Consider the following 26,001-nt stretch of genomic DNA (forward strand, 5'->3'; position numbering starts at 1 on the left):
GCATGGTGGCGCATGCCTGTCATCCCTGCTACTCAGAGGAGGCTGAGGCAGGAGAATCACTTGAGCCTGGGAGGCAGATGTGGCAGTGAGCCAGTAACAAGCCACTGCACTTCAACCTGGGTGAAAGAGCAAGGCTCTGTCTCAAAAAAAAAAAAGACAGCTAACAGACAACTCAGTGAAAACTAGTTGAAAAGCAATTAGAAACCATTCCTTTCCCATCCAAATAAATCCAAAAGTTTAATCTGAGGAGGAAGTACAAGATTGACTTTGGACAGGAAGATACCAGGTACAGTTCAGAGGCAAGCCCCTTCTTTCAGTTGAATCTGAGATATAAAATAAACTGATACATACTTAGTACTGGTGTTGAGACCTAATCTCCACCTAAAACTGCAAGCCACACACCTCACCATTCGGGAAATTGGAAGGCTCTTTCTGGAAACATGATTTCATAAAAAGATATCCAAGAATGGAGATTTCTCAACACTCACTCACCCAGATCATCCCTTAATGAAGTGTGACATCAACAGTGTACTGTGATCCCCAATGGCTCAGAGTGTCCAAACAGCTTTTAGATATGCATTCTTAACCATGAACAGACAACCAAGGACTACTTAACTGTTAAGTAAAGATATGAAAAATACCTTCATGATGAAAACAAACAGAATGAAAAACTCAACTTGGTAGAACTGGTAACTATAAGAGGGGGAATCTTTTAAGAAAATAATTAATATACTCAGAGAGATAAGAAAAGATACCCACAAAATATGAACATAATGCCAGGGAAAAAAATCTTATTTACAGGAGGAAAAAGGTAGTCTTTCGTGTTAAAAATATGAGTGCAGAAACTTAAAATCCAATAGATGAAAATACCATTTCCCACCTACTGAAACCAGGGTTCCTTGGAGAAATGCTATATTGCAGGTCAGGGGCAGGAAATATATAACATTAGCCTAGAACACCTGCTTATAGTAGATAGCAAGAAAGCTACTGTAGACTAATGGGAGAGTTGAAAGGACTCCAGAGCCAACATGAATAGGCTCCAACTGGCCAAAGACAGAACAATTTGAACATGAATAAAAATCACTGCAATTAATTAAAACACATCAAATATGTGATTTTGAAGGGGGGTTTTTTGGTTTGTTTTTTAGAGGCAGGGTCTCACTGGCAACCCAGGCTGGAGTGCAATGGCATGATCATAGCTCACTGCAGCCTTGAACTTCTGGACTTAAGTGCTTAAGTGATTTTCCCACTTCAGCCTTCTGAGAAGCTAGGGCTACAGACATGTGCCACCACGCCTAGCTAATTGTTTTATTTCTTGTAGAGACAAGGTCTCCTTATGTTGCTCAGGCTAGTCCTGAACTCCTGGCCCTAAAGCAATCTTTCTGCCTCAGCCTCTCAAAGTACTGGGATTACAGGCATGAGCCACTATGCCTGGCCTCAAATATGCTTAAATTTATGAGTTCATCACAATATTAATACCAACAAAAACAAACCTAATTCCAAATCAAGATTCAATAACATAAAGATATCAATTTTTCTAAATTATCTGTAAACTTACTTTGATCCCAATAAAAATACTAACAGAATTTTTAATTAGATAAGCTGATTCTCAAATTTATATGGAAAAAAACACAAGCAAAAACAGAAAATTATTTTCTTTTTTTTTTCTTTGAGAGTGAATTTTGCTCTACTTCCCAGGCAGTGGTGCAATCTCAGCTCACTGCAACCTTCACCTCCCATGTTCAAGTGATTCTTATGCCTCAGCCTCCCAAGTCGCTAAGATTACAGGAGTCTGTCACCACACCCAGGTAACTTTTTATATTTTTACTAGAGACGAGGTTTCACCATGTTGGGCAGGGTGGTCTCCAACTCCTGACCTCAAGTGATCTGCCCCACTTGGCCTCCCAAAGTGCTGGGATTACAAGCGTGAGCCACTGCACCCGGCCAAGAACAGGAAAATTATAGAAAGAGATGAGTAAGAGAAGAAACTAGCATATTATGAAACTACAATAAATAAAACAGTGAGGTACAGAATAAGAACAGACAGAGCAGACAGACTAAAGAGTATGAAAGACCCAATATATCAAGAAATTTAGGCCGGGCGCGGTGGCTCAAGCCTGTAATCCCAGCACTTTGGGAGGCCGAGGTGGGTGGATCACGAGGTCGAGAGATCGAGACCAACCTGGTCAACATGGTGAAACCCCGTCTCTACTAAAAATACAAAAAATTAGCTGGGCATGGTGGCACGTGCCTGTAATCCCAGCTACTCAGGAGGCTGAGGCAGGAGAATTGCCTGAACCCAGGAGGCGGAGGTTGCAGTGAGCCGAGATCGCGCCATTGCACTCCAGCCTGGGTAACAAGAGCGAAACTCCGTCTCAAAAAAAAAAAAAAAAAGAAATTTAGTATTCAATGAAATTTTAATAGAAGATATAGATTTTTCAGTAAAGCAGTCTAAAACCACTGGGAAGCAACTGAGAAATATTACTTTGAAGTCCTGTCTCACACCAAAAGAAATTCCAATATAAAAATAATTTGGGGAGCCACCTACCCCTTATCATACATCAACGTTTATGTAAGATAAATTTAAATTTAAATTCTTAAATTTAAGACTTTTTTTTTTAATTAAGTCTTTTAAAAAGTATTAAATTTAAAAATTATTGGCCAGGTACAGTGGCTCATGCCTCTAATCCCAGCACTTTGGAAGGCCAAGGTGGGTGGATCACAAGGTCAGAAGATCTAGATCATCTTGGCTAACATGGTAAAACCCCGCCTCTACGAAAAATACAAAATATTAGGCAGCAAGATGGCATGCGCCTGTAGTTCTGGCTACTCAGGAGGCTGAGGCAAGAGAATCACTTAAATCTGGAGGCGGAGGATGCAGTGAGCAGAGACCATGCCACTGCAATCCAGCCTGGCCACAGAGCAAGACTCAGTCTTAAAATATATATATATAATTATTTAATAAAAATTTTAATGTAAAAGTAAATTATAAGAATACTGATATTTTATTTTTATAATTTTAAAGTTATAAGATCCTTGTAAATATGACATTAAAAAAACAGATATATTTGGGAGGCCAAGGCAGGCAGCTCACGAGGTCAAGAGATGGATACCATTCTGGCCAACATGGTAAAACCCCGTTTCTACTAAAAAAAAGACAAAAATTAGCTGGGCATGGTGGCGCACGCCTGTAGTCCCAGCTACTCAGGAGGCTGAGGCAAGAGAACTGCTCGAACCCGGGAGGCAGAGAGGTTGCAGTGAGCCGAGATCGAGCCACTGCACTCCAGCGTGGCACCTGGTGACAGAACAAGACTCTATCTCAAAAAAAAAGAAAGAAAGATATAATAACAAAATTTTTTAAAAAGAAAAAATACAGATGAAGACAGAGACTTTAGGTGAAATGAGGCAAAATGGTGGTGGGAAGTTCTAGATATGGGTACTTCTACCCAAGCAACCACTGAGTGGCAAAAAATGATTGGAACCAGCTACTTTGGATCTCTAGAACTTGACTGTACACTAAAGCAATTACCAGAGCGATAGAGGAGAGACTGGTGATCATTCATAAGTGAATACTACAAACCAGTCACTATCCCTCATTCCTTACCCCACCTCAGCTGTGAGAATAGCACACTATGTTTCTGGAACAGCTGGCTGGACACAGGACTGGCAGTGATTAACTTTTATCAAAACTTGGAATTATGTGTTTGGGCTGGTCTGGCGCCAACACCTTAGTTTCAGCCTCCTGGGCAGGAGCAGCTTTCCCTGCAGCGTCTATCAGATTTACTGAGAACATGATCCTTTTTCTTTTCTGTGCAGACATTTAAGGAAATCTTTGTGAGGTCACTACTTTACCACAAAGATAATAGAACAGAAATGCCAGTGCCTGCAAACAAGAAACATACACTGCGGGGGAAAAAAAAAAAAAAAAAAGTTCAGAAAAAGGCACATGAACGGCTCTATCTCTCAATAAGTAAAAAATCTTTAATCTAAAAAGACTGGGAGAATCAGATTTCCAAAGTTAACAAAACATTTGAAGAAACAATGGCTGAAAACTGCCCAAATATGATGATGATAAATATACATATCCAAGAAGCTCAACGAACTCCAAAAGCAGGATAAACTCAAAGATACCCAGGTCTAGACTCATCGTCTAGAGAGCAGCAATTTTGAAAGCAGCAAGAGAGAAAAGACTCATCTGGTTCAAGGGATCTTCATTAGATTATTTAGATTATCAGCATATTTTTCATCAGAAACCATGTCTTTTCCATAAGCCAGTGGGATGACATATTTAAAATGCACAGAAAAGGGAGAAAAAAAATCTGTCAGCCAAGGATTCTATATGCAGCAAAAAATCCCGCCAAAAATAAGGAGAAATTAAGATATTTCCAGATAAGCAAAAGCAGAAAGACATTCATTTCCTGCAGACCTACTCAACATGAAATGCTAGAGAGTTCTTCAAGCAAAAATGATAAAACACTGAACAGCAACTCAAAGAAGAAATAAAGAATACAAGTGAAAAGTAAAGGTAACTAAAGAGATAACAGAAAAGCCAACAGTAATGTACTTTAGGTTTATAATTAAATTTTTTTTTTTTTTTTGAGATGGAGTCTTGCTGTGGCTGGAATGCAGTGGTGTGATCTCGGCTCATTGCAACCTCCACGTCCCGGGTTTCAAGAGATTCCCCTACCTCAGCCTCCTGAGTAGCTGGGACTGTAGGCACACGCCACCACGACCAGCTAATTTTTTGTATTTTAACAGAGCTGGGGTTTCACCATGTTGGTAAAAATAGTCTCCATCTCTTGACCTCATTATCTACCCACCTTGGCCTCCCAAAGTGCTGGGATTACAGGCATGAGCCACCACACCCAGCCTATAATTAAATTTTTAATGTAATGTAAAAGATAAAGATACAAAACAGTAATTTAGGCTGGGCACGACCAGCCCGACCAAAATGGAGAAATCCCATCTCTACTAAAAATACAAAATTCGCCAGGCATGGTGGTACACGCCTGTAACCCCAGCTATTTAGGAGGCTGAGGCAGGAGAATCGCTTGAACCCAGGAGGCAGAGGTTGTGGTGAGCCAAGATAGCGCCATTGCACTCCAGCCTGGGTAACAAGAGCGAAACTCCATCCTAAAAAAAAAAAAAATATATATATATATATATATATATATAGTAATTTTAAATTTATATTAATGAGCACACAACATATACAGATGTAATCTATGACAGTAATAATACAAATACAAGTACAGCAGTAGAGTGTATACTTCTGAAACAAAATTATTTGCAGTATGTTATTATAAATTTAAGATGCCTATTTTAATCCCCAAGGTAACCATTAAAAAAAAAAACTTTCAAAATATATAGAAAAGAAGGAAATCAATATATACTAAGGAAAAATTTAACATAAAAAGCAATAGAAGAAATGGAAAGAAAAAACATAAGACATGCAGAAAACAGCAAAATGGCAGAGGTAAATCCTTATGAAGAATTACCTTAGATATACACTGGCAGACGGAATTTTTTAAAACACGATCCACCTATATGCTGTCTGCAGAAGATTCACTTCAGGGCCAGGCACCACGCTCATGCCTGTAATCCCAATGCTTTGGGAGCCCAAAGTGGGAGGATTACCTGAGCCCAAGAGTTAGAGACCAACCTGGGCAACAAAGCGAGATCCCATCTCAATTTAAAGAAGAAGATTCACTGCAGATACAAAGATACAGAATAGTTAAGTAAAAGGACAGAAAACCTATTACATGCAAATATTAACCAAATGAGAACTGGAGTTACTATACGAATATCAGAATTAACTTTAAATTTTAAAAAAAGGTTATGAGACAAAAGAATTACATACTGACGAAAGGTTCATTCTAGCAAGAAGAAACAGCAGGTTCTAAACATATAGATACCTAACAACTAAGCCCCAAAATATATTAAAGCAAAAATTACCAGAATTAAAAGGAGGGAGAGACACTGAACTGTATAATAGTTGGAGACTTCATTTTACCCTTCCAAAAATGGATAGAACCACCAAACAGAACATCAATAATGAGTTGAAGGGGCTTAAACAACACCATAAACTACCTAGACCTAAAAGACATATACATACAATAGACTAGTATTCAGCCTCTAAAAGGAAGAAAATTCTGACACATGCTATAACATAGAAGAACCATGAAGACATCATGCTACATGAAAACAGCCAGTCACAAAAAGCCAAATACCGCATGATTCCACTTATGTGAAGTATCTAAAGTAGTCAAATTCATAAACAGAAAGTAAAATGGTGTTTACTAGGGGCTCAAGAAGATAATAATGGGAAACTGTTGTTTAACAGGCAAAGTTTTGATGCTATAAAATAAAAAAGGTCTGGATATCTCCTGTGTGACATATGAATATACTTAAAAATACTGAGCTGTACACTTCAAAGTGGTGAAAATGGTAAATTTTATGTTTTTTTTTTTTTTACAATTTAAAATAAAAAAGAGAAAAAATAAAGTACCATTTCACACTCATTAGGATTGCCATTTTTCTAAAAAAAGGTCAGGAGTGGTGGCTCACACCTATAATCCCAGTGCTTTGGAAGGCCAAGGTGAAAGACTAAATTGAGGCCGGAAGTTCAAGACCAGCCTGGGTAACACAGCAAGACTCCATCTCTAAGTTATTACACACATACATAAATTTTACAAAAGGAGAAAAAAACATTTTTTTAAAAAAAAGAAAAGAAAAACTTAAGTACTGATAAAGACCTTCAGAAATTAGAATCTTGTATATTGCTGGTAAAAACGTAAAATGGTACCACACCGTGGAAAACAGTTTAATGGTTCCCCAAAGTCACATATGGATATTAACCTATGACCCATCAATTTCATTCTGAGATATATACACAAAATAACTGAAAGCAATGACTCAAAAAAGATACTTGTATAACAATGATCACAAAAGCATTTTCTCAATGGCCAAAAGGTGAAAACAACCTATGTGTCCAACAAAAAGTGGATGGATAAATAAAATGTTGGTAAACATATACAAGGGAATATATACAGCCTTAACAATGAATAAAATTCTAATACATACTACAACACAGACGAACTTTGAAAACATGCTAAGTGAAGTAGGTCAGACCCAAAAGGACAAATATTGTGATTCCATTCATGATACCTCATGAATTTGATATTATAAGCAAATTCATAGAAACAAAAGGTAGAACAGAAGTTACCAAGGGCTTGAGGGAGGCGAGATGAGGAATGTTAATGAATATAGTTTCTATTTGGGATGATGAAAACATTCTGGCAATCGATGTTGATTTTTGCAAGAAATTGTGAATGTGTTTAATGCCTCAAAATTATGTACCCTTAAAAATGGTAAAAAAAAAAAAAAAAAAAAAAAAAAAATAGTCAATTTGGCTGGGCACGGTGGCTCATGACTGTAATCCCAGTACTTTGGGAGGCTGAAGAAGGAGACTCACAAGCTCAAGACATTGAGCCCATCCTGGCCAACATGATGAAACCCCGTCTCTATTTAAAAAAAAAAACACAAAAATTAGCTGGGTGCGGTGGCACACACCTATAGTCCCAGGTACTTGGGAGGCTGAGGCAGGAGAATCACTTCAATCTGGGAGGCAGAAGTTGCAGTGAGCTGAGATCGCACCACTGCACTCCGGCCTGGCAACAGAGCGAGATTCTGTATCAAAAAAGAAAAAAGAAAATAGTCAATTTTATGTTAGTTTTACTGGTTTTTTTTTTTTTAAGAAAAGAAAAAAAAAAAGACAGCATATGGGGAAAAAAATGCCAAAAGCAATGATATGCTATAAAAAAAATTTTGCAACTCATAATAAAATGAAGATGAAGAGCTCCTACAATCAATGAGATAACCAACAAACAAATAGAATAAAGGACAAAAAAAAAAAAAAAAAAAAACACACACACAGTTCACAAAAAAAGGAAACATCACTCTTAAATATGTATCTACAAAAATACTACTTAAATTCTGAAGGGCCACTAATTCTCTCTTATATTAACAAAAGCCCAACAATTCTTAATAATATCCTGTGAGTAAGATTCCCATTCTGTAAACTGGTACAATTATATAGAGGGCAACCAGAAAAATATTTCTTTGACCCAGAAATTCTACATTTAGGCATCCATCCAACAGATTATTATCTCATATTGTAAAAAACAAACCGTGACAGGATATTCATGGTAAAATCAAAAGATTTTAAACAATCTAAGTATCCTTTTAACCGTAAAAGACAACCAATAAAATTAATGATGACAAAATCATACAACAAAATACTAAGCAGTACTTTGAAACAATGAAGCAACTTTAAATGGACTTAACATGCTAGTAAGGAACAACCGCACATAAAAATTAAGTGTAAACAGCAAGGTATAGAACAATACGTAAACACATTACACCACACATACACACACACACACACACACACACACACACACACACGGTACAGAACAATAAACACATGACACCACACACACACACACACACACACACACACACAATCTCTGGATAAATGCCCAGGAAAACGACAACAGTGGTTTGCCTCTAGGGAAAAGAACTGAGTAGATGAATCAGAGGGAAGAAAAATGAGTTTCTGTTTACCCTCTTCTACCTTTTAAAGTTGGTATGATATGCAAATATACTGGGATTTTATTAGAGTTTCAATGAATTTAAGAGATTAATTTAGAGACAAATTTAACAGTTTTACATTACTGAAGTCTTCCCACTCAGACATATGTACATCTTTCCATTTAATGTTTTCTTATATACCCTACGGTACAGGTGTCCAACCTTTTAGCTCCCCTGGCCACACTGGAAGAATGTGTCTTCAGCTACACATAAAATACACTAACACTAATGATAGCTGATGAGCTAACAACAAAAATCGCAAAAAAATCTCATAGTGTTTTAAGACAGTTTACAAGTTTGTGTTGAACCACATTCAAAGATTTCCTAGGCTGCATGTGATCTGGGGGCCTCAGGCTGGACAAGCTTGCTCTAGGGTATTGTTTTTGTTTGTTTGTTTGTTTGTTTGTTTGTTTTTGAGACAGAGTCTCATTCTGTTGCCCAGGCTGGAGTGCAGTAGTGCCATCTTGGGTCACTGCAACCTCCGACTTCCAAGTTCAAGCAATTCTTCTGCCTCAGCCTCCCGAGTAGTTGGGACTACAGGTGCGTTTACCACCATGCCTGGCTAATTTTTGTATTTTTAGAAGAGATGGATGTCACCATATTGACCAGGCTGGTCTCAAACTCCTGACCTCAGGATCTGCCCACCTCAGCCTCCCAAAGTGCTAGGATTACAGGTGTGAGCCACCGTACCTGGCCACCCTATGGTATTGTTCTATAGTTTCCTTCATTAGTCTTGCATACTTCTTGTTGTAGTTATTCCCATTTTTTGCAGTAATAACATGGATTTCTCCATTACATGAAAAAATTTACATAGCAAAAAAAATACTATAAAGTATATGTATTTGTAACAGCTATAACAAAGAATTGATACTTATACTTCAGAGGGAACATTAAATTTAGCTATTTGATTATATACAGTGTTGGGAAGAATGTGGAGGAAGTGGTGGAAATGCAGTTGGTATAGTGGAATAATGGAGGGCAATTTGGCAGTTATCTATTAAAATATATAATATGCATACACTCTGACTCAGAAATTCCTATTCTCAGAATCTTCCCTAGAGAAAACACTCATAAATACAAAGAAAATACATTTCTTGCAGAATTATCTATAATAGCAAAAAATTAGAAATAAACTGTCCATCAAAAGAATGTCTAAGCTGTATTATATCCATGCCATTAAATACTTCATAACAGTTAAAAAGGAGATCTTTCTGTATTAACTCCAAAAGACAGCTAAGACATAATACTAAGTGAAAAAAAAAAAGTTGCAAAAAGATATGTATAGTATACATGTTTTTAAAAGGCATACACAAGATTACTAAATAATTCTTTTTTTTTTTTTTTTTTTTTTTTTTTGAGACGGAGTTTCGCTCTTGTTACCCAAGCTGGAGTGCAATGGCACGATCTCGGCTCACCGCAACCTCCGCCTCCTGGGTTCAGGCAATTCTCCTGCCTCAGCCTCCCGAGTAGCTGGGATTACAGACACGAGCCACCATGCCCAGCTAATTTTTTGTATTTTTAGTAGAGACGGGGTTTCACCATGTTGACCAGGATGGTCTCGATCTCTCGACCTCGTGATCCACCCGCCTCGGCCTCCCAAAGTGCTGGGATTACAGGCTTGAGCCACCATGCCCGGCCACTAAATAATCTTATGGGTACATGTGATACACACTAGAGTGATATTCTTAACCTTTGGAGAATCGAGAAAAGGACCAGGGAACCAAAGACAGATGACATAAATTATGTATGCACATTGCTTACAATTTAGCCATAAATCTGTTTAACATTATCTTTACTGGATACCTAAAACAATGCTATTCTGGCTTTAGAAGCTGATCGGAACCATTAATTCATGTGCTCAGCTACCAAAAATCCATTCAAGGGTTATGACAGAGTCTAAACAAAAATCCCTTTGATCTAATAAACAAATGATTACATCAATTAATTCATTCAAGTATCTCTAAGGTTTACAATTTTTAAAGTTAAGAAACCATTTCTTCTCTCCCATAGGACCAAAATTTAACTATAAGGTACTTTCAAGTAATTTTAACTTTCTTTTTTTTTTTTTTTTTGAGACGGAGCTTCGCTCTTGTTACCCAGGCTGGAGTGCAATGGCGCGATCTCGGCTCACTGCAACCTCCGCCTCCTGGGTTCAGGCAATTCTCCTGCCTCAGCCTCCTGAGTAGCTGGGATTATAGGCACACACCACCATGCCCAGCTAATTTTTGTATTTTTAGTAGAGACGGGGTTTCACCATGTTGACCAGGTTGGTCTCGATCTCTCGACCTAGTGATCCACCCGCCTCGGCCTCTCAAAGTGCTGGGATTACAGGCTTGAGCCACCGCGCCCGGCCAATTTTAACTTTCTTTAGGGATCTCATCCACTCCCGTGATTTAAAATAATACCTAATGGCCGGGCTCGGTGGCTCACACATGTTCCAGCACTTTGGGAGGCCAAGAGGGATGGATCACGAGCTCAGGAGTTTAAGACCAACCTGGCCAACACAGCGAAACCCCATCTCTACTAAAAATACAAAAATTAGCCAGGCATGGTGGCACATGCCTGTAGTCCCAGCTACTTGGGAAGCTGAGGCAGGAGAATCACTTGAACCTGAGAGGCGAAGGTTGCAGTGAGCCGAGACCATGCCACTGCACTCCAGCCTGAGCAACAGAGCAAGACTCCATCTCAAAATAATAATAATAATAATACCTTAATACTCCTAAACATCCTAATTTATCTCAATCAAGATGTTTCAAAACTCCAAACTGCCTACTCTCTACATCTAGTTTTTTTTTTTTTAACTTGCTCTATCCCCTTTTATCTGTACCTCTTCCGGATTTTGCCATTTCACAAAGTTTTGTGTCTAGCTACTCAATAACAGAAATGTGGAAGTCATTCTTAATTTTTTCTCCTTTCTTCCCCTACAAGCTGCCATCATCAAGTGCTTATCCTACTTCCAAAATAAATCTCACAATTGTCCACTTTCACCCATCTCTACTAATACCCCTCTAACCCAAGAAGTCCATCATTTTTCTGCTGGAATACTGATATTATCTACAATAATCCCCAGGAAATCTAAAGATCTTCTTAAAAATGAAACCAGATTACAGCATGCACTTCTTACATAGCTTTACAGCGTACTCAGGAGGAAGCCTACAATCCCTCCCCTTACCTGTATGTAACATTTCTGTCTGATTTGATCCCTATATACAATCTAGGTTTACTTTCAGCCCTACTCTTCCCCACCTTGCTCATTAAGCTTCAGCTAAACTAATCTAAGCTTTATTTCAGGCTGTGGAAGAGTCCAAGCTCATCATCTCAGGATCTTCCTCTGCCTGAAAGACTCCCTTTTCATGCCTCCATCTATTCTCTGCTTAAATGTTACTCTCTCGAAAGATCCTCCTGCATTAAACACTCCACTAATCCATCCCTGATCTCAATTAGGTGTCCCATCTCAGATCACACTCATTTTCACAGCTGCATGTATCCAATTTGCAATTATGTATGTTTACCTGCAACCCCCGTAAGACTGCATGGTCCATGAGGGCAAAGACCTGTGTTCTTATTGCGTCTTACTGTATCCTTGAACTTACACAAAAGCCTGGCCAATAAATATTTACTGAATGAATATTTTCATTTAATGAATAACCTTTCTGGGATTTGGAGTTGTTTTTTTCTTTTTTAAGGTTTGGGGTTTTTTCACTCCTCCCTGACCCACACTGAATTCTGGCTCTTTCTCTTCTTGTGTGCAAGGGACACAATCACTTCACTCCCAAGCTCATTTCCCTTTTATAAAATGGGAAATCAGAATAACTTTCTCAAAAGATGAAACAAGCTAAAATATAATTATCTTTATCCTTTATCTTTGGTCCTACTTATTTTTACTTCTGTATTCATCTGCGTAATTACAGTTAGTAACAGGACCTGATTTTAGTCCCTAATGAAAGGTTATCATACCCTATACCTGTGATCCCCTTTACCAAAGAAGCTAAATAAACCCATACTTGCTTCTCCAAACACAGTTTAAAAACTACAACAGCACAAATAAACTTCAACTACACACATTAATTTGGAAACAAATCATCAAACATTCATTTATTCTTATGACCACTTGTAGGTATTCCAAATCTATGATCTAGTGTAATGATTGTTTTTGATAACAAATTTTCCGAAACATTTAAACATGATGCAGTAGAGGGCTTTTAAAAAAAAAACATTACCTTCTTTACGTGACTTCAAATGTTCCATGATTAAGACCTCATCTAACCTAAAGAAACAACAATACTTGCATCAATACGCAAATGAGACCACAGATCCAAAAAGGTAGACTTCAGGTACTAAGAATCTATTTCTCTAATACAAACTACTACTCAGCAAAAAAATCTCTTGCCTCTGTTTCTTAAGACTCAAAACTCTTTTTTAACCACCATGTTTTTTCTTGATACGTTCTTCAAATGTTTCACTGATTGCTTTAAAAAAGAAAAAAAAAAAAAAAAAAAAAAATCAAAGGAATACAGAGCATAGACTATAACAAAGAAAATCTGTTTTCCCTATTAGACAAATTTCAGAAAATAAACAGAAAATCTTACCATTTACAATTCAATAGTTTTAATTTTTTAAATTATCTAGTAAATAAAGTTCTTTTAAGTGAGCCCTAAAGCAGAGAAGGCACCACTCAATAAATCTTAATTGAAGGCACTCCTCAATGAGTCTTATTTTGCTGATCTCTTTTATTCAATTCTTTCCTTCATGCCTTGAGTTATATTTTTGCCTCCGAATTTCATCACACATCTGACACAGTAACAACTCTCAATTATTTAAAAAAAAAAAAAATGCTTGCCGGGTGTGGTGGCTCATGCCTGTAATCCCAGCACTCTGGGAGGCCAAGGCGGGCAGATCACCTGCGGTCGGGAGTTCAAGACCAGCCTAACCAACATGGAGAAACCCCATCTCTACTAAAAACACAACTACTAAAAATACAAAACAAACAAACAAAAAACCCATGCTTGATAACACTCTCATCATAAGTCCCTTGAAAAGACCTTATAATATATTATGACCTCATTTTGCAGTTGAGTAAATTACTCTGTACAATCAGATAAATCTCCTATAGCAGAGCTGGCAGGCGGCACATGTGAAGTTTGTACCTAAAGTCCACATGCCTTTCATGATACCACATTATCTTCCCATCAGCTAAAACTAAGACTAGTGAACTGGTCTAATAAAACTGACCACTAGAATTCAAGCAATCAGCTAAAGACTTCTGCAACATAAGGACACGGAAGGGAAAACAAGGCTGTCAGACTATGTTGAATATGTCCATTGTTGATAGTAACAGCATATATGCAAATTATTAGTACTATGACCAGGTGGCAAAATCGTAAGAATACGTTTTAAAGTTTCAAAACTGGTCTCAAGGGGAATGGAACTGCACAGGAACTCTCATTTTCTATGTTATATGTATTTTTTACTGCATAAAGATTTTAAGGGAATGTTTTATTTTTATAACCAAAATATTCTTTAAGAACTGTCCTTTCTGATATGCATATAATTATTCATTTGTTTATTACCTATTACACTTTGTTTATATTTACTCATTTACATGACTATCTCTCTAAACCTAAAAGTGAGAACTTACCTGAAAATCACACATAACACACTCCCTCCTTGATTTTTCCTTTTTAAGGGTTTTTAAAACCAGGCTTAATTTTTAAGTTTGTTTCAGATGTCAACAGAAATTTCTCAAGTTTCTGCAAAATGAGTGATGTCATCAGACTGAGTTTTAGGAAAAACTAATCTGGCTACTCTGGAGTCAAGAATAGAAAGAAACTGCTTTGTAAATAATTCCATTTTCTAACAGACTAAGGTAAAAGTTCAAAGCAAAATAAGAGAGAGCTAAAGATGACAGTAACGGACACTTAAAAGGTCTCAACATGGCCCAGGCACGGTGGCTAACGCCCATAATCCCAGCACTTTGGGAGGCCGAGGCAGGCAGATCATGAGGTCAGGAGCTCAAGACCAGCCTGGCCAAAATAGTGAAACCCCGTCTCTACTAAAAATACAAAAATTAGCTGGGCGTGGTGGTAGGTGCCTGTAATCCTAGCTACTCAGGAGGCTGAGGCAGAGAATCGCTTGAACCCAGGATGTGGAGGTTGCAGTGAGCCGAGATCACACCACTGCACTTCCAGCCTGGGCGCCAGAGTGAGAATATGTCTCAAAAAAAAATTTTTAAAGTCTCAACATTAGAAAGTCTAGTGAGGGGAGGCCTTGCACAGTGGCTGACACCTGTAATCCCAGCACTTTGGGAGGCCAAGGTGGGCAGATCACCTGAGGTCAGGAGTTCAAGACCAGCCTGGCAAACATGATGAAACCCCATTTCTACTAAAAATACAAAAAATTAGTCAAGCGTGGTGGCGCAAGCATGTAATCTCAGCTACTTAAGAGGCTGAGGCAGGAAAATCGCTTAAACCCGGGAGGCAGAGGTTCCAGTGAGCCAATATCACGCCATTGCATTCCAGCTTGGGCAACGAGAGGAAAACTCCATCTCAAAAAAAAGTCTAGCAAGGGGAAGTGAAGGAGATGGTCATAACTATGAGACTAAATTAAGCCACAGAAGTAAGAATTTCAAATGTTACAGAATTAAGATCAAAAGAAGCAGTTAAAGATTTGGCAATTAGGTCACTAGTGACCTCAAAAGAGCAGATTTGTTATACTGTTGGAAGTGCCAATCAGACAGTGGATCTCTTTCTAAAAGTATAGGGAAAAGAAGAAATCACTAGAAAAAGATGCAGGGATTCTGAAGGATAAAGCATTTTCATCTCGACAGAGGATAAAGCACTGCAGACTAATAAAGGGGCCAGAAGAAGGAAGGTGGTGAAGAGAAAGACATAAATTCTTCCAGTCATAACCAGGGAACAAACACACAGTAAGTTTACATCCAGGTGGTGGCAGCAAATTCATGATGTTTGGTCCAGATAAACAGCACAGTGGCTCACGCCTATAATCCCAGCACTCTGGAAGGCCAAGGTGGGCAGATCACATGTGGTTGGGAGTTTGAGACTAGCCTGACCAACATGGAGAAAACCCATCTCATTTTTAGTAGAGACTAACAATACAAAATTAGCCAGTCGTGTTGGCACATGCCTGTAATTCCAGCTACTCGGAAAGCTGAGGCAGAAGAATCGCTTGAACCCGAGGGGAGGGGTGGAGGTTACAGTGAGCCGAGATGGTACCAATGCATTCCAACCTGGGCAACAAGGGCAAAACTCCATCTCAAAAAAAAAACAAATTAAGAATTGTAGCTGCTATTAACTGAGCACCTACTATGGGCCAGCTGTATACCATGTATTATTTTTAGTTTTCATCTCAATAATTAAGGAAACCAGGCATTATCAAACTCGTTTGTTAACTGACTGAACTACAGCTCAGAGTTACATGACTTGCCTGATATCACAAACTGGTAAATACTGGTAAATATTTCTATTAAAGCACAGTTCTATTAAACCATAACGTACATGCAGTAAAATTTACTTATTTTAAGTGAACAGTTTGATAAATGTATTAAATGTATATACTTGTGCAACCTCCACCAATCCAGTTTTAGAACACTGTATCACCCCAAAACTCCCTTCATGGGCAGGCCAGATTTAAACCTGAATCTGTATGACTCCAACTCATGTCATGCTACAAATCCCCTAGGCAACACTCAAGTGAGAAAAATGGCTTTTTTCGGCAGAAAATCTGCAAAATTAAGTTGTTACCCCTCCTAGTTCCCTTTCCATGTGAGACCCTTATATATCTCTAGAACCATACTTATATCATGATCTCACCAAATTCGCAAGTTTACTATAATATAGAAATATACCCCTTAAAAGTACAGAATAATCAGACTTAGGGCATAGTATGCTATTACAGATACTGTGGTCTCTTTTAAAAAAGTGCAAAAGGAGTTAGGAAAAGGAAAGACAAACAGTTAAGTCCAAGAGGAAGACAGAATGAAAACAGACCAGTAAGGTCCTTAAAAAGGGGAAATGTGATATACAAATGGAGAGAACATGGAATAGTAGAAGTCAGGAGTCTGTGTCGTAGAAGAGAGACTAACTGGAACAGAAGCTTCTCTTCTATAAGCAATATAAAACTGTACAGAGACATAGGATGAAATGACTTCCTAGGCAGGAGTTAACACTTATTTGGCTAAGAAGCAGGACTACACAATATTAAGGCAGACAAAAATCAGAATAAAGTGAGACAATATGCATAGTAAAGTTATAAAGCTAAAACTCATTAAATTTTATAATAATTTTTCTATAACTAATAAAATAAGCCCAAATTTTTCATTACTTAAAAAAAGCAGGCCAGGTGCAGTGGCTCACGCCTATAATACCACCTGAGGTCGAGAATTCAAGACCAGCCTGACCAACATGGAGAAACCCCATCTCTACTAAAAACACAAAATTAGCCAGGTGTGGTGGCACATGCCTGTAGTCCCAGCTACTCGGGAGGCTGAGGCAGGAGAATCACTTGAACCTAGGCTGCAGAGGTTTCGGTGAGCCTGACAGCACCACTGCACTCCAGTTTGGGCAACAAGAACAAAACTCCTTCTCAAAAAAAAAAAAAAAAAAAAAAAGCACGCAAATATAGAATTATAAACATACAAGAATTCAGGGCCAGGTGCGGAGGCTCAAGCCTGCAATCCCAGCATTCTGGGAGGCCGAGGTGGGTGCATCACGAGGTCAAGAGATCAAGACCATCCTGGTGAACATGGTGAAACCCTGCCTCTACTAAAAATACAAAAAATCAGCTGGGCATGGCGGCGCATGCCTGTAATCCCAGCTACTCAGGAGGCTGAGGCAGAATTGCCTGAAACCAGGAGGCGGAGGTTGTGGTGAGCGAGATCACACCATTGCACTCCAGCCTGGGTAACAAGAGCGAAACTCCGTCTCAAAAAAAAAAAAAGAAAGAATTCAGGCCTGGTGCAGTGGCTCACACCTGTAATCCCAGCACTTTGGGAGGCTGAGGTGGGTGGATCACCTGAGGTCAGGAATTTGAAACGAGCTGGCCAATATGGTGAAACCCTATCTCTACAAAAATTAGCTGGGCGTGGTGGTGCACAACTGTAATCCCAGCTACTCAGGAGGTTGAGGCAGGAGAATTGCTTGAACCCAGGAGGCAGAGGTTGCAAGGAGCTGAGATAATGCCACTGTACTCCAGTCTGGGCAACAGAGCAAGACTCTGTCTCAAAAAAAAAAAAAAAAAAAAAATCAGATATCATATCAGGACCAGAAATAATTAAAATAGTTATAATAAAATATGACAAGCCTGGAACGAAAAAAAGTACAACTCTAACCAGGAGGAGGATAAAATAAAATTTTCACTTAACTTATATTTTCACTTCCATTCAAACCTTTCCTTAGTTCTATAGAACTAGAAACATAATTCACTAAGTCTAGATGAAATCCTCTTCCAAGCAAGGAGCCAAAGAAACTGCTAGCCCATAATTAACAGAACACATTTTTTATGACTAATATATAACAGGTGCTATAACATCCAATTTGTTGAATCAGTACCCTGATTATTCCCCTGAACATTCTGTCTAGCCCAGCTTCATATTCCAAGAAACACTATTCCTGCTAGGCAAGACATACCTCTCTGAAATGAATGATTACAAAACTGTGCCGGTATCAGAAGAAAAAGTCATTTTTTAATGTTAAACAACAAAACCCAAAACTTTAGTTGTCAATTCTTACACCGTTAAGTCCAGAGAAGGTATCTAGGTGACTAGAGCAGAGTAATATACAGATTCATTGCTATAAAGTAAAAAAAAATGTGTCTCACTGTATTATAGTCACATCTTATTAAACGTTATTCTGTCTGCAACTTCTGTGCATCCCAATTTTACTTAAAATAACTATGTACGTTATTTTTCTTATCCAATCTAAATGTATGGTTAGAGAGAAATAAGTTTAATCCAAGAGTTTTTGTTGTTGCTGTTTGTTTTTTGAAACAGGAGTCTCTCTCTGTCATCCAGGCTGGAGTGCAATGGTGCGAACTTGGCTCACTGCAAACTCTGCCTCCCAGTTTCAAGTGATCTCCGACCTCAGCCTCCCCAGTAGCTCGGATTACAGGTGCCCGACACCATGCCTGGCTAATTGCCTGCCACCATGCCTCTATTTTTAGTAGAAACAGGGTTTTACCATGTTGGCCAGGCTGGTCTCAAACTCCTGACCTCAGGTGATTCCCCCCTCCTTGGTCTCCCAAAGCTGGGATTACAGGTGTGAGCCACTGAGCCCGTCCAACCAGTTTACTCTTAAGTCATTTCTTGAAATAGCAAACACGAATACTTACAGAACATTAATCAAGTAAGTAAAAATGAAACAGCTATACCCTTCTTCCAAATTAAAGACCATTAATTTTTCTTAAAATGTATTACTTCTAATTTTCAATGGACTGTTATAAAGTTAAAAACAAAACAGTACTAAGAACAAATCCCAAAGTCATGCTAATCAAGTGATTTTACTAACCTCTCTGAACATCATTTTTTAAACTCTAAATAGATTTTCAATGGTTTATAAAAATTCATTCTGCAGTTCCACAGAAGTACTTCAAATATCATGTAAAGCTTGACACCAAAAAATTAATATATCTTTTTTTTTTGAGACAAAGTTTTTTTGAGCTTTTTTTGAGCTTCTGTCTCTCAGGCTAGAGTGCAATGGCACAATCTTGGCTCACTACAACCTCCACCTCCCAAGTTCAAGCAATTCCCCTGTCTTAGCCTCCTGAGTAGCTGGGATTACAGGTGCCCGCCAGCACGCCCAGCTAATTTTTGTATTTTTTTTTTTTTTTTAGTAGAGACAGGGTCTCACCACGTTGACCTGGCTGGTCTCGAACTTCTGACCTCAGGTGATCCACCCGCCTCAACCTCCCAAAGTGCTGGGATTACAGGTGTGAGCCACTGCGCCCCACCTTAATATATCTTAAAATATGCACAAAACAACAGTTACGCTCAAATGTGTTATAATCCAAATTTTAACACATTTTAAAATGACCAACTCATCTTGTTGCCAAGCATTTGGTGATGACCATAAAGATACTTCTCATATCTCTATTTTAGTAAGAGAAATCTAAGACTACTAAGTGACTTATTTAAAAAACCAGGCTGCAAATATAAAAATGTGCAACTCCAACTACATAAAACAAAAATTTCATGCTGGTATACAACCAAAATAAAATATGAAAATAAGCTGCAACTGTTACTCAGATCGCTGCACTCAAATTCATACAGATATTTTTCTCAGTGACAGCTTTCTAAGTCTTTCATATTGGAGATCTGCGTAAGAACTTTTTGATCTGAATACTTCAAAAGTCCTGTTCAGTTCTATGCTTTGACAGAAATATAAGAAAATTAACCAACTGAAATGTTTTTAAAGGAGGAAAATGCAGGGAGTCAAACAATATATTTCTTCCCGAACTTGAAGTGCACTATATAAAATACTATTTGCGAATCCAATGAGACAAAACACTTGAGTTTGGGTTCTCCTTGCATTCTCTAAAAAAATCACATGCAGGTAGGGCACAGGTGGCTCACTGCTGTAATCCTAGCACTTTGAGAAATTGAGGCGGTGGATCACCAGAGCTCAGGAGTTCAAGACCAGCATGGCCAACATGGTGAAACCTCCCCTCTACTCTACTAAAAATCCCCATCTTCACCAAAATTACAAAATTAGCCAGATGTGGTAGCACATGCCTGTAGTCCCAGCTACTTGGGAGGCTGAGGCAGGAGGCAGGAGAATTGCTTGAACCCAGGAGGCAGAGGCTGCAGCGAGCCAAGTTTGTGCCACTGCACTCCAGCCTGGGCGACGGAGACTCCATCTCAAAAAAAAAAAAAAAAAAGAAGCCTGGTGCGGTGGCTCATGCCTGTAATCCCAGCACTTTGAGGCTAACAGGTGAACCGTTTGAGACCAGCCTGACCAACATGATGAAACCCTGTTTCTACTAAAAATACAAAATTAGCCAGGCATGGTGGTGCACACCCGTAATCCCAGTTACTTGAGAGGCTGAGGCAGGAGAATCACTTGAACCCAGGAGGCAGAGGTTGCAGTAAGCCAAGATCACACCATTGCACTCCAGCCTGCGCAACAAGAGCAAAACTCCACCTCAAAAAAAAAAAAAAAAAAAAAAAAAAAAACGCAATTTGAATAGCCCAAAGTCTTCTTATAATAAACAACATTATAAGATACAGAAAATATAAAATATTACATTTCTAATTATACCATACCTGTGACACTAAAGAGTTTCAGCATTTCATAACTATTCTTCCCATCACATTCATACCAGAGCATCTCACTGAAGGTAAAGATTCACTTTGTCTCAAATGCATTAAGTCTGTATACCTCTGTACCTCAAACAAGGGCAAAATACAATAAAACTAAAAAATGAACACTGTTGCTCAAAGATAATCTCTGTATCCACGCAGAAGTTAAAAATGTTCATATGTTAGCCTATGTGTCATACCTGAGTGATTCAGGGTTGTCTCACCACATGTGATACAAAAGACCAGCCCACAGAAAAGTAGGAACCACTTTGTATCTTTCTTCCAACTGTTTAAAAGGATAGGTGAGACGGAACAGATAGAACGCACTAAAGAAAGATGCCATAAATATGCAAAGTATTTTTAACTGCCAAATACTTTGTAAATAGATCTAAAAGCACTTACATATGTTCCTAGTGTATAATAAAAGTATTTATTTATTCAAAGCCAATTAAAAATCATCAGGTTATCTTCATCTTACTGTCTAGCACCTAATAGCATCACCAGTTGATGTTTTTAAGTAAAGAAATGTTCAATCCTAACCTAAATCATTAAGCAAAACAAGAACCACATTCTGGTATTACATAAAAGCAGCACTGCTTTCCATTAGTATACATATGTTGCCATTACAGAAAAGTACTGATTTTACATTTTTTACGTTCCTATCTGCTAAACATAACCAATTATCAAGCTTCCCCTATCAACATAACTAAGAACAAAGAAAAAAATTCTAGACAGGCAAATCTTTAGTGAAAATATGTGGTGATAAGCATCATCCATTTATTTGAAAGATCTAATCCTTGATTCATTGTATTTGAATGATCTAATTCCTGAGATGAATTTCAAACTCATTAGAGAAGTTATATTCATTCAAGTTAGCAGTATTTAGAAAACAATTACAGACTGTAAATCGTACAGACACATTGAAAAAGAGGCTATGTTAATTCTGATCTGTTGGTTTTGAAAGAAGGCAGTATAAAAATCTAATTGGTAACTTTGGTTATCAACATCACTGGGTTTTCGTTGACACATATTAAAAATTAGTGTGGACATGTATTGATAATTTTAGAACGTGAATGATGGGTACATGGAGGTTCAGTACACTATTCTTGCTTGTAAAATTTAAAGTTCCCATAATAAACTTTAAAAAAACCACACACACATTTTGGAATTGGGTTAGCATACAATAAGAAAGAGCTCAATACACGCTATCTGTATTGCCCTGGGGGCTACCTGCTAAGATTAAAGGAAAGTGACGTGGACCGCCCCTAGAATGATGTATATTGAACACAAGTTACTATTCCCGCTTCATCCTTTACAATGTATATTCAGCAAATTCTTAACCATTTTTTGAACCATGTGGATTGAATACTTAAGCGAAAATAACTCACCTCTGACTCTGACAGAGATCTACAAGTTACAGTATCAACTGTCAATGGACTTCACTGATATTTTATTAGTTTCAACTGCCTGAAGGAAAATATGATCGGCTATCTTCATCTTCCTCTCTAGCACATTACATGGTTGCCTTAAAACCAACAAATTAAATGATAATTCTCAGGTAACACATTCAAAAATGATCGTTAAGTGAAAGACGGTCAACATGGAAGATGGAGAACCAAGAAAGTGACTAGATCAGTACAATGGTCTGATCAGCATACTACTTGGAGAACAAGAGAGTTCAAGAGGAGTGGACTTGATCCCTTCCCTAAGCAAAGACAAGAAAAAGATCTAGCAACTTATGAGCCTTAAGTGTCAAAATTTGTGTTTCCAACAGACATAAACAAAAATATAAATGGTTATTTCTATGTTTCCAATCCCTTCAATCAATTAGCCATTGTTTAAGGAAGAAAAAATGTTAAGATCGCATGCATAGCATTCAACAAGAAATAACTTTAATTCCCATTTTGGAACTCTAGAGGGCACCAGAAATATGCCCTCCTTCCACCACCCCTCCTCCTCGGTAACGTGAGCAGCTGCAGAAGCCCGTCGTCTGGTTGCTGAGGTTGGTATTGCAGCAGCAGGAGCGATGTCTGCAGCGGTGGAAACAGCAGCGCCCACTCCCAGCTGCCTCACCAGCCATTGCCCAGGCTTCGCCTTGGGGGCAGCTGCCACCCAAGGGAAAGCTCCTCCCCCTCAAAACAACGGGGAGGGCCAGGTCCCATGGCTGAACCCCTACAATCTGACAGTGTCCTCTATTAGCCACAAATTAGGGGCAAAAGACTCACAATGGGGGTGTCTTCCTCCTCACTTTCTGCCAAGGATGCACCAGACAGGGCTGAAGGCGATTCTTGGTCCTGGGATAGGAGGAAAAATGAAAAACGTATCAAGAACACAGAGCCTGGTGGGAGAACCCAACCCTTTCTGCCAGAAGGAGGCAGAGGAGGGAATAAGAGGTCAAGGAGGTTCGGTCCTTCTATTATTACCCCCACCATGCGCACAACAGCCCTCTCCTGCGTAAGTGGGGCAAAACAGCGCAAAATATCTATCTGGGGCCAAAACCCTTGTGAAAGGCAAAATCTGGAAAAGAGGGGGCCTGAGGACCCCGAGCCTGCTCCTGGAAGCGGGGGGGAGGGAAAACGTTGCCTCGACGCCAGTAAGGGATTGGTATTCCCTCCTCAACTTGCCCACCCAGCGTCATCCCCGTCACTCCAAGTACCAATTCAGAGGTAAGGGGCGGTTCACGTCACCGCTGGGCCGATATCGCCCACATTTGCCCCAAGCAGTTGCCCTGGGCCCGAGGTTTGCCCCCCCCCTGCAGTCGGCGACCGGCAGCGCTGCCTCCCCGTCCGCCATTAGAGACCCAGCCAAACAATACGTGCGGAGCAAGAGCCGCGCAGCGCAGCGCCGAGGAAAAGAAGAGCGAAGGAGGGGACCCGGCGGGGCGGAGGCAGCGGCCCTCGCCCCGAAAAACTTGGGGACCTCGGCTCTGGCGGGCTGGGTGGCAGCGCGGCCCCGAGCGCGGAGACCCGGCCGGGGCGCCCCTCCCCCGCCCCCCGCAGGAGAGAAAGGAAAATGCCCCGCGACCTCCCCGGGCGGCCGGCACCCCGGCACCCCCGCCCCGCCGCCCCGCCGCCCCGCCGCCCCGCCGGCCCCGCGACCCCCGCCGCCGGCGGCCGCCTCACCCAGCCCTCCCGGCCTCGCCCGCACTCTCCTAGCCCCTCGGGCCGCACGCAGAGGCGCCTGTGACATGAGAGCGGCCCCGAGCTGCGCCCGAGGCCCCGACGCGGCAGCGGCGACGGCGGCCGCGCCGCGGGGTATTAATCCCGGGTCGGTGGGAGGCTCCGGAGGCTGCCCTCACCCATCTCCGCCTCCCCAGTCGCCTCCGCCTCCGCCTCCTCCTCCGGAGGCTGCGCCGCTCCCAGCCACCCCCACTCTCGGCGGCCCCGGACTGGAAAGACAGCGGGGATAAGCCTCACCCGGTTCTGGCTGCGGCTCCGCGGAACGAACCTCCCCTCCCCCGGCCCACCCCCCTCCGGCGACACGCACAACTCCGCTCGGTCCAGTCCCGGCTTTAGCGCTGGTGAGGAGGAGGAGGCGGAGGAGGTGGCGGCGCGGCCGAGCCCGGGGAGGCCCCGCCCTCCGCGCGCTCGTTGGCTGGCGGGGGAGGCGGGCCGGGGCGTCTCGGGCACGCCCATTGGCTCCGACGGCCGTCCTTCAGGACCCCCCCTCGGTGGGGTGGTCCGAAGGGCTGTCCGTCAGCCGCAGGCCACACCCCCGGCCCTGCCGTTCCACTCCCGCCTCCGCCGGCCCTCGACTCTCGGCCGCGTCCCCTCCCCGCCGGTCCCCCGCCCCCACCCCTAGGGTCTGCCAGGGTCAGGAGCCCGGGATTCGCTGCCCGCCGCACCAGCTTCGCTTCGGCCCCTTGGGGCCCGGGGCTCTCCGGTACCTAGACAGCCCGGGAGACTCCGGCGGGGCCGCCTGCCCTCGCCCGAGCCAGGGTGCCCAGGCCGCGGCAGCGGCTCCCAACGCCTCTGCCCGAGGAGAGCCGCGGCCTCGATGCCCCGGAGCCCTCCCTGTCCAGTTCCTTGAAGGCCCCCACGAGGGGCGAGGCCGGGGAGGCGCTGCAGTGGGGCCGAGGGCGCTCTCGGGGCCGCGGGCGAAGTGGGACCCTGAGCGCGCCGGGGGCGGTGGAGGCCCCTCCACCCTCGCCGCGCCCCGTGGGGAGCAGGCCCCCACCTCCCGCCATGGCTGCAGCAGGAGGAGACGACGTCCTCCATTTTGTCGGAGCGGCTGTGGGCACTCGGGACCCCTTCGGCCCCACACCCCGTGGGGCCGGGAAACTTGTCCCCGGGAAGCCCCGACTGGGCGCTGCCATTCGGCCGAGGGAGCAGCCCCGGCTGCCGGCGTCTGCGTCCGCGGGGCCGCAGGGGACGGGCGCGACGGTGGGGAGCCCCAGACGCCCTCCCCGCCTCCATCCGCCAAGATGGAGGGAGCCGCGGGCGCCCCTGGAGCTCGGCTCCGGCGGGTCGGAAGGGCCGGGGCCCGCCCTGGGGCGTCCCGGGGCGCCGGCCCTGCCCAGGCCTGCCCGCCGCCCGCCGCCGTCTCCTGGTCCTCCGCAGTGGGTGGAGGCTCCGTGGGGGCTCCCTCCACTGCCCGCTCCATCGCGGGGCGCACCCGCTGCGGCCCCCGGGGGGAGCGCGCTCGGGGACAGACGGCGCCGGGCGCCCGGGGAGGGCGGGTCCCGCAGGCCACCTCCACGAGGGGCTTCTCTTTTGTTCCTCGTCTACACCTACGTCTTCGGCGGACGTCATGGTGCTGAACCATTTCCAAGACCACGGAAAGATGGAAGCGATGCCGCTTTCGTCTCGCCCTGGCGGTTCTTAGTGGGATTACAACTGATGTTGGTTATTTTCCCACCCAAATGGATGGGCGACTTCTCAGTTTCACGATTATCTGACACCATTGCCTATTAATAAACAGATAAAACAGCTTCAAGTTCAACACGGTGTTGATGAACATGAAGTTTTTAGTGAAGTTGATCATCTATGAAAGCCTGATGTGTAAACTAATAGACACAACTTACAGAGGATAATCTAGTA

General features: G+C 41.8%; 1 protein-coding gene across 6 annotated transcripts in view; it reads right to left on the minus strand.

The window, feature by feature from the left end:
- The window catches only part of ZMYM2 (zinc finger MYM-type containing 2), a 127,392-nt gene extending 101,627 nt beyond the window's left edge, over positions 1 to 25,765 (minus strand). For 2 of the 6 annotated variants that reach the window (XM_010332154.3, XM_039473201.2), the window contains exons 1-2: positions 24,379 to 24,497; positions 23,188 to 23,256 (exon numbers count right to left, since the gene is read on the minus strand). The gene's annotated coding sequence lies outside the window, so the exon portion shown is untranslated. Of the gene's footprint in view, positions 1 to 12,872; positions 12,920 to 23,187; positions 23,257 to 24,260; positions 24,498 to 25,695 lie in introns of those variants that run through there. The other 4 variants (XM_003944258.4, XM_074387944.1, XM_039473202.2 and 1 more) reach the window with 4 other exon arrangements.
- Between the last annotated feature and the right edge of the window lie 236 nt (positions 25,766 to 26,001).

The sequence above is a fragment of the Saimiri boliviensis genome, chromosome 16 (assembly GCF_048565385.1).
Source record: "Saimiri boliviensis isolate mSaiBol1 chromosome 16, mSaiBol1.pri, whole genome shotgun sequence".
Classification (NCBI taxonomy): domain Eukaryota; kingdom Metazoa; phylum Chordata; class Mammalia; order Primates; family Cebidae; genus Saimiri; species Saimiri boliviensis.